General features: G+C 48.5%; 1 protein-coding gene and 1 pseudogene across 1 annotated transcript in view; one reads left to right on the plus strand and one right to left on the minus strand.

Moving 5' to 3' along the window:
* PDE3B (phosphodiesterase 3B) overlaps window positions 1–18,406 on the plus strand; it is a 1,395,287-nt gene that overhangs the window by 693,738 nt on the left and 683,143 nt on the right. The window lies entirely within an intron of this gene.
* LOC147731063 (ubiquitin carboxyl-terminal hydrolase 22-A pseudogene) lies at window positions 3,794–4,742 on the minus strand (annotated as a pseudogene).

Consider the following 18,406-nt stretch of genomic DNA (forward strand, 5'->3'; position numbering starts at 1 on the left):
TACATCACCCTAATGAAGAATTGATGTAAGTCATTTAAAGTTTGAAGAAATCATTCGAGTACCTATTGGAGACGCCATTCCTATGGGAAGTATCACCATTTGTATAATAGAGAAAATAAACATTAGGGCAGGGTGCTAAAAACGTAGATTAAGTTGCCAATAGATTTACAGTTTAGCAGGGAAATAACCTAGGCAGTAGATAATTCAGAGGATCCATATCTGGAACAATCAAGCCACACGTGTATAGACCCAATTAAAAGGACATTTAAAATCTTATGCTTATATATTTGTTCCTTTGCCGAAATATGTTGACCTTTATTTACTAACAATATTGTCAGACCAGCATGTGCAACCTAGTTATTGTTTGCTTACTTGTGGCATAACAGAATATCATGGAAATGTACCACACTTGTAAGGAAAGTCCAATATTAGATCTAGTCCTGAAATTGATCCTGTACTCGATAGTCATTTAACATCTTTTTCAATTTTTATTTTTTAACTTCAGGAATTAATTTTATTTACAGAGCATAAGCCTTATGATGATTACTAACTTGGCACTGGTGTAAGCAAATGTTTTTATTCATTATTTTGAAACTACATATTGGAAAATTTGCAGTGGAAAAACAAGAATTTTATTGGAGATATATATTGGTGATTTGCAGCGGTACATACAAAGAAGTTAAATAAGTCTCTCAAATTCTTTCCACCACCCATTCTATTGATTAAATGAAAAGTATCAGTGGATAAACATGAGGCTACCCACTTGGATATGATGATTTATCCTAAAGATGATGAATGGCTACTGACTTCTATATTAAACCAATTAAAAAGGTACTTGCAACTAGTTTACTACCAAAATAGTTGATCAGTAGTCGACAATGCAGTCCACACCCATTGCAATCCTTGAGGAAGCTGTAGATGGAATCACACTGGTTACCCTCCAAGAAAATTGTTTGCCAAAATCTAGGCAAACTCCAAATGCTTTCAAGCTAATCATTCAATATAGCTCTTAAAGTGGAGGCATGAGAATGAAATATCAGTTTGAAAGACTACCCTGAATATTCCCAAAAATTATTATTTTACTGATAAATCTGAGAGATCATTTGAAACAAGGTGATACAAGTCTACAAAAGAACCAGTGTTTACAGAATGGACTGACAATTACCTAGGTCTTTCATATATGAATTCTAAACATGTTATCAAAAGATCGTGCAGAATATCCTAGAATCTGTACCAGTATAACTCTCAGAGAATGTTTGTTCACAAGCTTTTTTGTATGCAAATTAATACTCCTGTGTCAAACTGCATGTGGCTCGTTTACATAAAAGTTCCAAATGGAGATCCAGGAGCATATGTTGACAATTAGCAACTGTGCTACCAGACTGAGCCTAGCCTGGTATTTTATTGATACAAAAACAACAAGGTGATGGATGTATTGAATGCTTGCTTTGATCTTAGCCACTGTAATTGGTCGGGCCGTTACCCGTTCCAACATTTTTTGCCCACCATGCCACCTCAGTTTGGACTCCACCATATGCATATCAGTTTTCACTCTACTTCTCATGGAAACATCAGCTGGGTACCCAGCGTGTTTTCAGTGACATTGTGCAAGGGACACATGTCAGGGCCTACCAGTCCTACTTATACACTAAATTATACAAAAAAGGGATGGATGGAATGTGTGAATTAATCTCAGCCAATGGTAACTAAATCACCTTGTAAATGACCGAAGTGTGCTGGGTATGCTCAGACGTGGGTTCTGGGCTCACTGTGCCACCTGAACTAAGCTATACTTGGCTGAAGAGCCCTAACTCTGGCAACAACGGTCCTTGGTTGCTTGTTTTCCGGTTCAGGGTGCACATGACCTGGTAGTTTGGGCTGGCCTGTCCCCATTGGAGCAGGGTCAAGACAGATTTGTATATAGCTGGGTCCAAACTGAGGTCACATGGTGTGCAAAAGAAGGATGGATTGGGATGTGGGTGGGTAATTAACAGTGGCTGAGATTAATCCAAGCATTCCATCCATCACTTTTTTTGTATACTTTTATTTTTAAACATGTTTTTATTAGCAGTTGGTTCAAAATGAAGGCCCTTGGAAATACCATGCGCATCATGGAGCCACCCAGGGCGACCACGTGTCTAGTGCATCGTTCAACGGATTACAGAAAACAGCAGCTCAAAAAAATTTGATATTTCACAATGAGAGATTCTCCTGTGTATCCCACTGAGACAATGTGGGGAGAAGGATAAGGTTCAGAACCGGCCATGGAAATAAGGGGGGGACAGGGGGAAATCCACATGGGGGAGAAGGGGCGGATGCAGCCTTAGGACCTCCCACGCACCATCCCTCAGCCAATCTCAACGCACAGCTCTTAAGCCAGTCGTGCATCGTGTTTGCTGTTCCCGGCACCCTGAAATTGTGGGAGGTGGGGGGAGCGGCTGTGATAATCAAATCAACTGCATCAGCTAAATCAGCAAATAGAGTAAATAGTCTCTACCAGATAATGCGTTACAGAAGGTAAGTAACTTGTTCGTCAGGTCCATCACCAATTGGATTTCACATATGGGTACCAGCCAACGCAGGGGCATAGGGGACCTGTCTCTACACCCGCACTGCCTCCTGCTCTCACGCCATAGCCACCTGCTGGACAATAATTGAGTGGTCATTTGGTATTTGCACCCCCTGCATAAGGAAGTGTGGGAAGTCTGCACCACCGGCTCCCAGCTGATTCTTTTCCATGTTCAGGCCCACAGAACACCACTGACCAGCATATTGCAAAATACTCGTGAAGCAATACAGTCTGAGGTCCGGTAGTCCCAGACCCCATAGGTCTGTGTCTAACTGCAGTAGAACCATCTTAATTCTACTGTGTTTACCCGCCCACTCTCAGAGTTTATTAAGTTTAGTGAATGTAGATGATAGTTTTATACATAGCATTTTGCAGGGCATAGACACAGCGGGGCAGGTGAGCCAGCACGACCCTGCCCAACACTGACAGCAGTAGGCGTATTCAGAAACAGTTGGAGTCCTCCTTTCCCAAAGGACTCTGCCCATATAAAATTTTAGCAGCCTACTGGAGTAGTTGCGGTCTAGATCCCGAGGTACCGAAAGTGAGCCCTTACCCATTGAACATAAGTTAGGGGGAGCTCAGCTGAATGCTCCCTTGCGACCAGCGGGAATAGTACAGTCAATTGGGGCTAGAGCAATGCACTTTTGCATTTTCTGTGTAGAACGAGACAATGAGGGTATTTACCCCCTATCTCAACTCCCCACTCAGCCGTGTTGTGGCGAAAGCGTTCTGTCAGCAGCTCCATCGCTAAAGCAAAAAGAAGCGGAGACAGGGGGCATCCCTGTCTAGTACTCCTCTCTATTGCGGCTGATGAGCCCGTAACTAGGGCGAAACTGGTCTTAGGTTGCTTGTGTTCCAGTTCAGGGAGAAACCTATCTTGGCAGTTAGGGCTGGTCTATTCTAATTGGAGCTGGGTCAAGTCTAATTTCCATATAGCTGGGTCCAAACTGAGGTAGCATGGTGTGCAAAATAATAAGCTGAGATGCGGCCTGAATAATTACCAGTGGCCACTGTTCCCTCTAAGCTGCGCGCCTGGGCACAAGCGCACCTATGCCTCCCATAGCGCGCATTTAAAAATGTAGAGCACGCACAGGCATCTGAGGACCCTCGCGCCGCCACTTTTACTATGCGTGCAGCGCGAAAAACGGTCAGATTGTTTGCCTTTTGTGAAGGTAATCGTGTTAATTGCAGCCCCTTTCATGCGCTGCAAATAAGATGATTACTTTAACAAAGGCACACAATGTGGCCTGCAGCTGTGCCATCACTGAGGTGTTCAGCTTCAGCGCAACCATTACCTTTGCAGTGTCTGTGTAGCAAGCACATCTAATGCAGCGTTGAGGAATTTGTGTGCATCCTGTTGCTCGTACCCTGCTAAATGCCGTGCATGCGTCCACACCAGATGCAATAACCTATAGGGAATGTGGGGAGATCGGTGCCCAGAGTAAAACTCCTGAAAGAGTGTAGACATTTCACAAACAAGACATGAGCCTGGGCTTTGCTTTTCACATTTGGGCCTGTCTGAAAGAAAAAAGTCTTGCAGTAGTGGAGTGTGGATAAGTGCTTGAAAGATACAGTTCATGAAACACGTATTTCCAAGGTTGATCAGCCCTCGTAAACCTATGGTGCAGTTAATGGTTATTTTTCTTCTCTTGGGATTATATCGCAGCAATTCTTATTCTCGTTTTGTTGGCTCCCACGTTGAATATTTCTCTCCAACCCCTGTCATTGTATACTGGTAAGGAGAAACCATTGTTGAGGTGAAAGCTTGTAGTTTCCAGGCTTTCCGTAGTTCTTCTTTGGCAATTTGTTCAGTTGTAAAAATAATCTTGACACATAAAGCAGTATATACCCCCCATATAAAAGGTCTATGGCTAAATTATGTTTTGCTTTTGCATGCTCATTGATCTGTTTCTTTGTAAAACAGCCAACAAAGACACAGTAGTGGAAGAGGGAAGTCTGTTCTAGTGGGCACCGCACATGTGACAAATGCAAGCCTTGCATTTCCTGGTCTCTGGGTTGCAGTTCCACACGAAGCACTGCACTGGTAGATGACGCACAGGTTCTGCTTTCAGTTCTCCACCTTGAAGCATGGTAGCAGCTGGCCGGACACATGGCAAAAGGCACATGGGGTGCTGGGGGAGGGAAGCCTGGTAGAAAGTTTCAACACAGTCATGGATGGAGGGTGGGGTGGGGGGCTGGCAGTGACTACACAGTATCTACAGGGTAAAAGGGGCAGTCCTGTGCTTTGAATAGGAAGTGCAGTCCTGCAATTTGGGCTTTATCTGATGAGGGGCAGGCTTCAAGTGCAGGTATCTCTGAGAGGTATCAGTCTTGTATGTGGCGGTATATTTGAAATAGAGCATACAAGAGGGTAGCAGGCATGTTGGTTTCTTATGGAGAGGTTGGGATGAGAGCATATGAAGCAATCTCTGGACTAAAAAGCACCACTCTAATTGTGACGTTAATGTGCCTCTGAAGGAGTATTGGGTGGGAAATGTACATGAGAAGGAAGGGTAGATGAAGGGAGAAGACTGGTAGGGGTGCTCATGATGGCAAAGTCTCTCAGTGGGAGAACCAGCCTTTCTCGTATACCACCGATTCTCTTCCCTCTGCGGCCCAGCCCCCTCCCCAGCAGCACCGTGCAGCTCATGGAGCGGCAACTCCTCCTACTTTACAGACCAGAGGACACACAAAGCAGTGCCCAAAAGACCTGGAATTTTGTTGCAGGAGCCGCACATTATTTTTCCTCCACCCTCGATCCCTGATTAAACCCCAAAATAGCAATAGTTTAACTTGTATCTGAAACCCTATGCTGCCGTCAGTAACATACTGAGTTACTTCAAGTGTCTCAGAGTGCACCATGTGTTCAGACAACTCATTCCTCATTCTTGCCCTTCACTTTCACACTCTTCACTTTCACGCTCACCATGCACTCATAGCGATCACAATGCACTCACAGTGCACTTGTGCTGTTCATCCTGTACAGCCCCCTGCAGTCACACGAGCACACTACTTAACCTGCACTTATGTGACACTTCACTCCCCTGTCCCCCTTAGTGCTCAATCTGCAATCTCACTCAAACAAGCCCATCACTAACTATGCATTCATTCGTCCCCCTCGGCTCTTAAATCCGCACCCAAATTCATATGGTCACCTCACTCACCCTGCAGTCACTTTACTTACCCTAATCTCACACTCGCATTGCTCATCGTGCACTCACATGGGAACTCCTGCCACCCACACAGCATACAGGGTTAACGTGCGTGCTACAAAGAACAAGTACCATGCAGATCACAGAACTGAGTGTGAGTAAACTATGACAGCGCTATAAAAAAGTGAAATGTTTGTCAGAAAGGTGCTATAGAGAGATGAGGTTCATTGTTGGCGAGTGGTAGTCAGGGAATTCATGGAGAAGGAGGAAATGGTTGAGTGGGCCCCCAAAAAGACGTGCACCATGTGCAACCAATGCTAGGGCCAGCACTGGCTGGGAGTTAGCCCTCCCGAATTTCGGATCTAGTTGCGCCCCTGAACAAGCCCCCAAAGTTGAAAGGACACTAACCTAGCTAACCTGTTAGCACTGTTAAAAAAATTATGTAACCAATACAGCCCTGCAGCCAAAGGCTGCCATAGAACTACACACCACTGGCACTGACCAGGCCAGCGACTCAACTGACTTATCGAGCTGGTGCTGAAATGAATTGGACCAGCACCAGGGGGCGGCACGCTGGTGCTATTAATAATGGAAAGTACATTTTGAAGCAGTGGGAGAAATGCCTCACCGAAGCACTACCTATTTTGTGAGGCAGCTCTCGAGAAGCAACAATTGGTATGGGCTGCTTGACCTTAACGACTCTCTTGGCAAACACCGGCCTGAGCATGATTCTATGGGTCAGTAGCAGCTGCACTGGGACAAACTTTGGCCTCTCAAAAAAACTGTACAAACGTCCGGTATGTTTCTCAATGTGGAAACCAAACACCCAACCAGGATGTCCAGCCCGGCTCTGTTAATATGCCGACTTGCCCTCTCGTAGAAAGCAAATATTCAAATCCACAAGAGGTCTAGTAGACGCGATGTGAAACAAGCGGAGGAGGCACACGGCTAGCAGTCACATATTCAACCCGTCTGTCGCACACTTGACGCCACGGCGATAGGCAGCTCTACCATTCCATTAAGTCATACTTGCCCAGCGTGCATGATCATGATCCCGTATCATACCCAGTAATTCCTCCTCAGTCACTTAGAACTTACCACCAGGCTGCCATTGACAGATTGGGCCATCAATGCTCCTGCACCGCTTGGTCAGGGCATCGGCAAAATCTACTCCAGCCTTCAGCCATTATGGCTTTGGACCCTCTTGCGCGCTAAATTGAACGCACACCCACTACCTAGCCCACCCACATCTAGTGAAAGTTACGATTCGGACTCAGCTTTGTTTTGCTCGGAGGGAGTAGTCAGTAGAAAACTGAAATAAGCGCACAGGAGTTAGTCAGTCAATTAAAATAAGCACAGGAGTTAAAGTTGGTCAGTGAAAATCAATCAGTCCGTATTAGGACAATTGTGCGTGACTTTGCATTTCAGTGCAGTGATGTGGACCACCGCACTGAAATGCGTTAGTCTAACGCCTGATGCGTGGTACTTGGCAGGGCTGAGACTTCAGTGACGATTTAAGGCATAGCCAAAGTGGGCTCTGGCCCAGGGCCCCAGCCTTTAAGGGGAGCCTCCTGATAGTCTTGCCGTGATGACCTTGAATAATTACTAAACCAATTGTTTTGAATACCATTATCCCTCAATTTGTTTATAACGTGGGTGATGTGTGAGAGTCTACTATAGCCATTCTGCAGAGAAATGTTATTTTTCATGCAACATTCATTAAAAGGATTCTATCACAATAGGAACAAACATATGAGAAATGGGAGTGCGTCACAGATATTATTTGCAGTAATATAAGTGAACTGCTGATGTGTTACAATATTGATAACACACATCACTATCCCTGAACATTAGATGTAAACACATTTAGAATTTTGATAATTGTGCCTGTATACTGTCAGTCCCCCTTTTGTACCGCTTTGTTCGCCTTAAGTTGGCAGGGTATGCTCAGACGGGAGTCCCTTGCTCACTTTGACAATGGATTCAAGCAAGCCTGGCTGTTGATGACTGCAATGCCAGAAACCGGTCCTAGGCAGCTCGTTTCCGGTCCAGGGAAGGCATGGCTTGGCAGTTTGGGCTGGACTGTTCCCATGAGGCACAGGGTCACACTGATTTGCATATGGCCCTGTCTGAACTGGGGTGGCAGAGTGGGCTAAAGAACGTTGATGGATTAAACCCAGATCTGTTGACTGGGTGGGAGTGTTTGATTGGTTCAGATCTGTCCATCACCACCCCCTTTTGTATACTGTCTGTGACCTGACCTAAGATTGCATTTCAGCTCTTTCATGCCATCATAAATTCAAGCCTGTTCTGAACAGGGGCCCCCAAAATAAGTTTGTCCCAGGGCCCCCAAAATCCTTAAGATGTCCCTGGTAGACTTGCTGCATTTCTTTGGGTTATAGGGCTCAGCCGCCGGGCCAGGGCTGGCTGTAGGGCAGTGTGACTGGTGCCACTGTACCAGCTGCTGACTTTGGGAGGTGTGTGATGGGGGGGTGGACGCAGTATTTGCAGGTATATTATTATTTTAAAAGCACCTGCTGCGACGTTACTCGCCTCCAGCAATTTTCATGCAATATTAAATGTATCGAGATGGCTCAGAGTTTACTCTAGTGCAAGTTTTAAGGTAGTGCCAAGGTTAATATACCTGCTGCAAAGAATGTGCACCATGCAGGTCTCAAAGTGCAGGCTGTCCCACTGCAGTACCTATAAAAAAAAGGCACCGATATGGGAACGCCCAATCAATCAATCAATCAATCATCGCATTTATATAGCGCACTACTTACCCAGAGGGTCTCAAGGCGCTGGGGGAGGGGGATCTGCTACTGCTCGAACAACCAGGTCTTGAGTTGCTTCCTGAAGGCGAGGTGGTCCTGGGTCAGGCGGAGGTGGGTGGGGGAGGGAGTTCCATGTCTTGGCGGCGAGGTAGGAGAAGGACCGTCCCCCTGTGGTGGCTCTGCGGATGCGGGGGATGGCAGCGAGGGCGTGGCTGGTCGATCGAAGCTGGCGTTTGGGAGAGTAGAAGTTGAGGCGGCTGTTGAGGTGTCCTGGGCCTTGGCTGTGTAGGGCTTTGTGTGTGTAAGTGAGGAGACGGAAGGTGAATCTCTTGTTGACCGGAAGCCAATGCAGATCTCTCAGGGGTCCGGAGATGTGGCTGCGACGGGGGATGTCCAGGATGAGTCGTGCTGAGGCGTTCTGGATCCGCTGGAGTCTCTTCTGGAGTTTGGCGGTGGTTCCGGCATAGAGGGTGTTGCCGTAGTCCAGTCGGCTGGTGACGAGGGCCTGGGTGACCGTCTTCCTGGTCTCGGTGGGGATCCACCGGAAGATCTTACGTAGCATGCGCAGGATGTTGAAGCACGACGAGGAGACGGCGTTGACCTGTCTGGTCATGGAGAGGGAGGAGTCCAGGATGAAGCCCAGGTTGCGTGCGTGGTCTGTTGGTTTGGGTGCGCTGCCTAGGGCGGGGGTCCACCAGGAGTCGTTCCAAGCGGCGGGTGAGGATCCCAGAATGAGGACTTCCGTCTTATCTGAGTTCAGTTTCAGGCGGCTGTTCTTCATCCATTCGGCTACCTCTTTCATCCCTTCGTGAAGGTTGGCTCTGGCGGTGGCGGGGTCGTTGGTAAGTGAGAGGATCAGCTGGGTGTCGTCGGCGTAGGAGATGATGTTGAGGTTGTGCTGGCGTTCGATGTCTGCGTGGGGGCTCATGTAGATGTTGAAGAGGGTTGGACTGAGCGAGGAGCCTTGAGGGACGCCTCAGATGACTTCGGTGGCTTCAGATCTGAACGGAGGGAGGCGGACTCTCTGTGTCCTTCCGGCGAGGAAGGAGGTGATCCACTCCAGTGCCTTCTCCTGGACTCCGACGTTGCTGAGGCGTTGTACTAGGGTACGATGGCAGACAGTGTCGAAAGCCGCGGAGAGGTCCAGGAGGATGAGGGCCGCTGTTTCTCCGTTGTCGAGCAGCGCTTGGATGTCATCGGTGACTGCGATCAGTGCGGTCTCGGTGCTGTGGTTGGCCCGGAAACCAGACTGCGAGGGGTCGAGGGATCCGTTCGTCTCGAGGAAGGCGGCCAGCTGCTTGTTGACTGTCTTCTCGATGACTTTTGCAGGAAACGGGAGCAGCGAGATGGGGCGGTAGTTCTTGAGGTCGGTGGGGTCGGCTGATGGCTTCTTTAGTAGAGCACTGAGTTCAGCGTGCTTCCAGCTCTCCGGGAAGGTAGCGGTGTCGAAGGAGGTGTTGATGATGTCCCGCAGGTGGGGTGCGATGATAGCGTCAGCCTTGTTGAAGACGTGGTGAGGACAGGGGTCAGTCGGCGATCCGGAGTGGATGGAGTTCATCGTGAGGACGGTGTCTTCGGTGCTGATCGGAGTCAAGGCGCGAAGGGTGGTGGTGGGGGGCGGTGGTTCGGTCGTGGTGTTCGTCGGTTGAGTGCTGAAGCTGTTGTGTATGTCCGCGATCTTGTTGTGGAAGTAGGAGGCGAGGGAGTTGCATAGGTCTTGCGAAGGGGTGATGTCGTTGTTTCCGGCGTTGGGGTTGGAGAGCTCTTTCACGATGTTGAAGAGTTCCTTGCTGTTGTGTGCGTTGTTGTCCAGTCGTTCCTTGAATGCTGTTCTCTTGGTGGCGTGAATCAGATGATGGTGCTTTCGGGTGGCGAGCTTGGGGGTGTCAATTATTCAAAAAGAGACTAGCTAAGAATGGGGTTGGTATGATATTTATATTATAAAGATCATGGTGACTCAGTTTAGTTTTGTCAATTGGTGGTGGCACCTGCTGGGTGTCTTTAGAAAGCCCTCACCCACCAACCTAGTTGGTGGCATGCTTCATCATCGGGCCCACCCAGTGACACCTAGCGTGTCCCGGGTGTGCTACGACGCCTGATTACAGCGGAGCAGGTATGTCACTGTGTGTGCGGTGAAGGGTGATAAGATTGTGAGTTTAAAACGGCTTGGTGGGGGTCCCAGTACCCGGAGGGTAAAGACGCTTTATTATCTGGGCCTCCGTCAGCGGTTAAAAATAAGGCTGTGGGACGTTAGAGGCGAGTTACGACCTCCCACGTCCTTTAGAGTGTCAACATATTTCAGCCAGTGCCTTATCAATATGCTGGCTTTCTTCAGGACTGATAAAAAGGGTGTGTAATTAAAACTAGTGGGTGTGTAGTGCAGGCTATGTGTCTACACGCCCTAAAGTGTATCTAACTGTGAGAGGGGGGATTCCCTTCTCAAGATCACGCTAGTTTTAAGTTATTTTCTCTTCAAGGTTATTGAAGTGGCAAGGGGTTGACCAGGATTTCTGGCCAGCGCCGGCTTTGGACCTGTTGTGCCTCCTTCGCAGAACCGGGTGGTCATGTTGTCTGGTGTTGGGTCTTTTCTCCAGGCTTTCTCGAGGGCTCGGCAGTTCTTCTTGGAGCTCTTGAGTTCGTCGGTGAACCATGGGGCCTTCTTGCTGGCGGGTCGGCTGGGTGGGGTCCTCAGTGGGGCGAGGTCGTCTGCGCAGCTGTTGATCCACTTCGTGAGGTTGGCGGCCCGGCTGGGGTTCGCTGAGCTGGCGGGAGGGTGCTGGCTCAGGGATGTGGCGAGTTGGTCGGCCGTGATCTTGTTCCAGCTTCTTCGTGCAACCTGTTGCTGGTGGTGGTGGATTGTGGTCCTTCTGAAGCTGAAGTGGACGCAGCTGTGGTCCGTCCAGTGGAGTCCGGTGGCGTGGCTGAAGACGATGTCCTTGCTGGATGAGAAGACGGCGTCGAGTTTGTGTCCGGCGAGGTGGGTGGGGGTGGTCACCAGCTGCTTGAGTCCGAGGTTGGCGAGGTTGTCAAGCAGGGAGGTGGTGTTGCGGTCGTTGTTGTTCTCCAGGTGGAAGTTGAAGTCCCCGAGGAGGATGTAGTCGGCAGAGGGGAGGGCGAGCGGGCTGATGAAGTCGGCGATGTCTTCGCTGAATTGAGTGCGTGGTCCCGGGGGTCGGTAGATCAGGGTGCCTCTGAGGGTGGTCTTGGGGTTGGTGTGTATCTGGAAGTGCAGGTGTTTGGCGGTTGTCAGGGTGTCGTCGGTGTTGGTCTGATGCGGATGGTGTCTCTGTGGATGATGGCGATGCCTCCTCCCGTCTGTTTGTCTCGGTCTCTTCGGGTGATCTTGTAGCCCTCTGGGATGGCGATGGCGATGTCGGGCGCTGAGGAGTCGTTCATCCAGGTTTCCGTGAGGAAGGCAACGTCAGGAGCTGTGGTGTCGAGGAGGTTCCAGAGTTGAACGGCGTGTCTGTGGACGGAGCGGGTGTTGATCAGGATGCCCTTGAGGTGGTTGCTGCTGGTGTTCGGCTGGTGTAGTGCAGGTCCGGATGCAGGTGAACTTGCAGGCGTGGCAGCTGATGGGTCGGTGGGTGCGTCTCGGGGTTGCTCGGTAGCATCCCGGGATTCGGCCGGTGTTGAGGGTGGCGGCGTCGTATGTCCGGCGGGTGGGATGGGGTCTGCGGGGGCCAGGGGTCCTGGCGCTGGGCGCGGTCCAGGCACGGACGGGCGCAGACGGGCTTACCTTTGGCGCACCTTCGGCGCTCAGTCGGTGCTCCCGCTGCGCGCGTCCGCTGCGCAGTCGCTCCGGTGGCGTCATAAATGAGGAGCCTGGAGGGCGGGTCAGCTGGGTGGCGGGATCGGGGCCAATGGGCAGTGGGGGGGCGGTGACGGCAATGGGCAGTGGCGGGAAAGGGCCGAGGGCGGCTCAGCGGTGGCTGGGGCGGCTGGGGGAAGGGGGGGGGCACACTAACGGCGGAGCTGGGGGGAGAAGGACAGAGCAGCGACGGCAGCCTGACGGCGGGCTGCGGGCAGAGGAAGGCAGCCGCAGGGTGCAGGTACTGGCAGGCAGGCAGCGGGCAGTAGCAGTGGTGTGGGGGCGACCTCACCTGAACCAGGCTCAGCAAATTCCGTCAGGGCATGGACTGCAAGTCCATGCCCTGCAGGAACAAGGGGGTGCATGCACACAGGGGAGCATAACATGTACCCCCCTGCATGTATCTCCAGGTATGCAATCTTGTATAGGCTCCCAACATTTCCCTACCATACGAATAGAGCTCTAGTTGGTAATCTTTAGTGAAATGTTATATTGGTACCACCGTTAGAGTCCTGTGCTTTTCTAAAGCTGAAGTGTACTTACCTGTGTAACCAATTCATGCAATGGTGTGTGTATGTAAATCGTAAACCTGCCTTAAGACCCATCATGTGGCGCTGTATGTGTGGAATGCACTGCATTTTCATTTTTTAAGCAAAAGTTTCGAGTGATATTTGCACTGATATGTGTTGCTGCACCCATATACGTGGTCCTGTTCTTGGCGCACATAGCATTGGCTGCAGCGCACAGAGACCTTACACTGTCGCACACAGAGGAAAAAAATAGAGGGAACCTTGCCAGTGGCTATGATGAATTCAAGCATTCCATCCATCAGTTTTTTGTATACTTTGGAACTTTTATTGAAGCATAACATAAAACCGCCAAGTTGAGATTTCCAGCATGTAGAAATATTAAAATTCATTTGCAGGCAGATAATGTACAAAGCTTCTGCATGTGAATGTATTTTCGGAAACGAGGGCCCCCCAAGTAGCACTAATTAAGAACATGACTAATCTTGTAACTTGTACATGAATGACTTGTGGTGATAATTCATTTATTTGTACTTAATTGATAAATACAAGTACTCATGAGACTTTTGTCAAATGGTATTGAGAGGGAATACATCACTTATGTTATTACTGGAACAGGTGACTGGTTTGGTTAAGTTTGAGACATTAATGGCAACATCTTTTCTGTACATTATGAATGTATAATATATGGACCCCTTTTCAAAGCAAGTGGGCATTTTTATTTTGGAGAATGTTAATTAGTTTTTGATTCTTGTTGTTTAAAAGACCCAATACAATTATCTCAATGAAGGATTCATTACCAAAATATGTTGAATATTGTATAAAAATGCAATTTGAGAAGTTTTTAAGAACATATTTAGGTTAGTTGAAAATCATTCAAAGAAACAAATTGAATTTCCCCTTAAGTGTTGAGTTTTCTGTTCAAGGAAGACCTCTATGGCACTAAAAATTGGAACAGCTTGGAGTGCCCATAATCCCCTAGCCGCCTTCCAAACTGCAGAATGGTGGGCCTCAGTCACCATGAAGGAGGACCCTGAGAAGGAAACCCCCTAAATTTGGCTCTCTGCACCATAATCTCATGTTAGTGTCTCCTATGCTCATTCTTTGCATTGTAGAAGTTGATTAAAGTTTTTGTGGTGCCTAAACGCACCTAGGAGAATTACTTACTGGGTCCTTGTGTAAATTGAAGGTTTGAGGCTTATAGCAGATGGATCACCCTTTCTTTGTGTGTGTGTGTGTTACTTACACATCACCCCCCCCCCCCCTTCAGATATGTATAAATGCAGTGAACTATTTATTGAACTGGCGACTCGAATGAAAGTAGTTCTAGTTGAAAACACCTTCCCATTGGCAATTGATTTTTGGTTTGCTAACAGCTTTGGTGCAGTTAGATGAATCTTCACAAAATGTTCCTCAAAAATGTAATCTACCTCTGCTTCTTCTTAGAAAGTTTCGGGGTGATCTATCTAGCGGATGCTGAGAAAAAGGGTGAGTGGGGGGGGTGTGGGGGGGGGGAGGAGATGAAGGGTGGAGGACCTAAAAAGTGTTTCCCCACTCCAGTTTTCCATATAAACAGCTAAATAGAATTAAACCAAATTTGCCAGAAAGCTAGATCTTGATCCAGAAAGTGTCCTTGTCATGATTTGGTGTAAATCCATTCATTAGTTGTTGCTAAATTCATAATCAAAATGTATGGCTATTTCATTCTGCGGATTCAACACTGTGGATCTGCGAGCTCAAGCGTGCCACCATCTTGGGATGGATGTCCATTGCTGTGTAGGTTTGGCTGAAGGGCCTGGCAATCTGCCTGCCGTACTCGTAAGGAATAATAAGGTTGGCTAGTTGATTGTATCATTTCTGTTGATACTGCTTTTAAATCATCACATTCACTTGCAGTGTGTCGTATATCCTAGAAATGAGTGTCCCTATAAGGTCACTACACTAGCTTCTGATATCCGTTTGTTTGCCCTTCATGTCTTCACTTCGTTTCTGAGATCTGCAGTCAGGAGCATCCCTGCCCATTCCAGATCTCAGAACAAATACTTCACCTTTAATTAGGTCAGTGATTGAAGTGTTGCCGATTAATGAAGTTCAATTTAATCATTTTCCTTATTGTATCACAGCAACATCAAGAAAAATAAAGATGTTAGGTTAGGTTTTTATTTATTTGAAAAGTTTTATATAGCGCTGGCTAGGCCCAGAGGTATCGGAGCGCTTTACATGAGGACGAACATTGTTTCAGAGCATAGTTACAAGTTTCTTGAGTTACTGGAGCAAAGTTACGAGAGTTAAAAACATATGTGTAAGGAAAAAAGCAGTTAAGGGGAGACAGATTCAGGGGAGAGAGGATAGGAGCGTGGGGAGGGGGGGTGGGTGTAGACCAAGAGTGAGAGAGGAGGCGGAGGGTCATGCTACATCAGCCAGATTCTGTCTAGCCTCAATGCCCTACAGTTTCTTCTCTCAATGTTCCTCAAAACTGAGGACATGTGCTACAGAGTTTTTGGTTCAGTTCCACATTAACACCGAATAGCCCATGGTTAGTGTTCTTGTTAGTCTCAGATGCGGCTCTGTAGATTGCCACAACCGTTGAATCATCTTTAGATTTTTTTCAGTAGACTTCTTCAAGGTGATGTGGATTAGGCTTGTAGGCAACAGATTAGTGCCATTCATGCCATTAACTGGTTCTGTCGCAACAAGTGGTAAGATCCTTAAACATTTGAAGGGAAGTTAACCAGCGGCAACACCTCCACTTCTGTACCATTGATTAGCATGTTTCGTTTTTCTGCAGTAATAGGGTACAAATTGTTGATGGACGGGGATGGTTGTGTAGTGAAAAGTCAACGGTGCGAAGATGTCATCAAGGGGAAGTGCATTGAATTAGACGCCACGCTAAAAAAAAAAACATAAGGGGGAATGTCTACTGCTAGAAGGGGAACTCTGCAAGGCCGAAAGTGACTATAAGACTAACCCCTTGATGCGTTCCCTGAGGAAAGTTATGCAAATTAAGGGAAAGGTGCTGGCCATTTACTCTAATTGGGTGGAAAAAAAACTCCTGCGCCTCCATGCCCATAGCTATGAGGGGGGAAATAAGGTAGGGGACCTACTGGCGCCCCAACTAAGAGTGAAACAGGAGAAAAAAAACACTATGTGCATACTAGATGGGAAGGGTGTCTCTCAAAAATGTGAGAAGGGGAAGGCCCGAGCCTTTGGGGAATTTTACCTCTCCCTGTATACCGTTGATCTGCTGGAGGCTGGAGACCAGGAGCAATACTTAGCAGCTCTGGATTTGCCTCAGGTCCTGGCCTCCACAAATTATGACCTGAGCAGACCTATTTATGCTGAGGAGCTGCAAAAGGCGATGCACTTTGAAGCTTCAAAAGGTGCCTTCCCTGATGGGTTGAACACACACTTCTATCGTACCTTAGCGCCGGAGCTCATTCCCTGTCTTTTGACACTTTAGAACGATATAGCTGCCTCCCAACGGGTGACCCCTTCTATGGGTAAAGTGCTGATTTCAGTCATCCCCAAACTGGGAAAAGACCCCACAAGTTGCGCCTCTTATAGGCCTAACACGCTCCTGAGCTTTAACGCCAAGTTGTAGTCTAAGATATTGGCCACACGCTTGGAACAGGTCATGCCGCTGCTTGTCTAACCAGACCAAGCATGTTTCATCAGGGGGAGGCAAACCCATGATAATCTGCGTAGGGTGGTGCACAATATTGAAAAGGTTCAGCCGCTTTCTCTTGCTAGACGCGGAGAAGGCCTTTGACCGGTTGGACTGATACTTTCTGATCCGAACATTAAGGCCCTTTGGGTTTAATGAGACCTTTATCGGCATCGTGCGGGCCAACTATTCTGCTCCGAGATCCCTAGTCTTGGTACATGGAGTAACCTTGAAACCATTTGATCTTTCCCGGGGAACTAGGCAAGGTTGCCCATTATCGCCCCTGCTCTTTCCTCTCAGCATTGAGCCTCTAGTAGAACTGATTCGGTCTAATCCAGACATAGCTGGGTCCCATTCGGGACAGATTAGCACAAGATCTATCTGTTTGCGGACGACTTACTGCTCCTGATCACGGATCCATTGTCTTCCTTTCCAGCTACTCAATCAGAGCTCGCCTTTTATGAACAAGCCTCGGGGTTCAAGGTAAACCTCTCCAAATCCTTTCTCCTTAACCTAACCCAATCCAAAGAAACTTTGCAGAGCATAGAAACTCTATCCCCTTTCCAATGTACACACAAAGAAATCACATACCTGGGTATTAAACTAATGCCTAAGCTATTGCACCTCTATCGGGCCAATTATCCTCCCTTACTATGCCAAACTAAGGCTGATCTGACTAAATGAAGAGCGGCTTAAGTCTCCTGGATAGGGCGAGTTAACGCCATCAAAATGAACATTCTCCCCCGGCCGATTGACCTTTTCCTGGGTCTCCCGATTCCAGTAGAGAGGGCTCTTCGAGCTGAAAAAAATGATCACTAAGTTCATATGGCAGGGATAGAGGGCGGGCTTATTGCATCGAGTGTTAGGGTTCAGAAAGCTGGGGTTCTGACCTTAGCGGATTTCTTGGGATACTACAGAGCGGCCAAAACTCAGTGATCACTGACTGGTCACTACATGAATCTGAAAAAATCTGGATTCACATGGATTGACAAATAGTGGGTTGGACGATTTGGTTTCTCTTGTGGTAACAGATGCACAATCGACCTCCTAATGCATACATCAGCGCCCCCACGGCCACCACCTTGAGAGTTTGAGACGAGCTTGCCAGGTCTACGCCTCTCACCCCCTTCCCATCTCCCTATACCCCCATCCACTTCAACCCTGAGTTCCCTCTAGCTCTTCAAGAGGGGCCATTCGAAGGATGCTACAAGATCACCCGCAGGGACCGCATCAATGGAACTGGAGGAGGAATCGCCATCGTCCACAGAAATACCCTCAGAATCTCAACCAGCCCCGACGACACCCTCCGTGCCGCCGAACACCTGCACTTCCAGATCCACACCGATCCTACCACCACCCTTAGAGGAACCCTCATTTACAGACCTCCACTGTCCCCGGCCGCAGTTCAGCGACTCCATTGCCGACTTAGTCAGCACGCCCGTCCTTGCATCCACGGACTACATCCTCCTCGGAGACCTGAACTCCCACCTCAAGAACGACAGCAACTCCACCACCCTGCCTGACAACCTAGTCAGCCTCGGACTCAAGCAGCTCATCACGACTCACACCCACTCTGCCGGACACACACTCGACCCCATCTTCTCCGCCAGCAACTACGTCACCTTCAACCACACCGCCAAACTCCTCTGGACCGACCATCGCTGCGTCCACCTCACCTACGAGAAGCCTACCACGCATCATTGCACACAACGGCCCCCCGCCTCAGCTGAGGCAAAGTCACCGAAGACAAGCTAGTCACCCTCTCCAAAAAACCCATCAACGGACACGACCGACACCGACTCCACCACCCGCAACCACATGCAATGGATCGACGACTGCGCCAACACCCTAGCCCAGACCAAGAAGCCCTCAAATAGACGCACCGACAGAAAAGCCATCTGGTTCACCG

Source organism: Lissotriton vulgaris, chromosome 2_1 (assembly GCF_964263255.1).
Source record: "Lissotriton vulgaris chromosome 2_1, aLisVul1.2, whole genome shotgun sequence".
NCBI lineage: Eukaryota > Metazoa > Chordata > Amphibia > Caudata > Salamandridae > Lissotriton > Lissotriton vulgaris.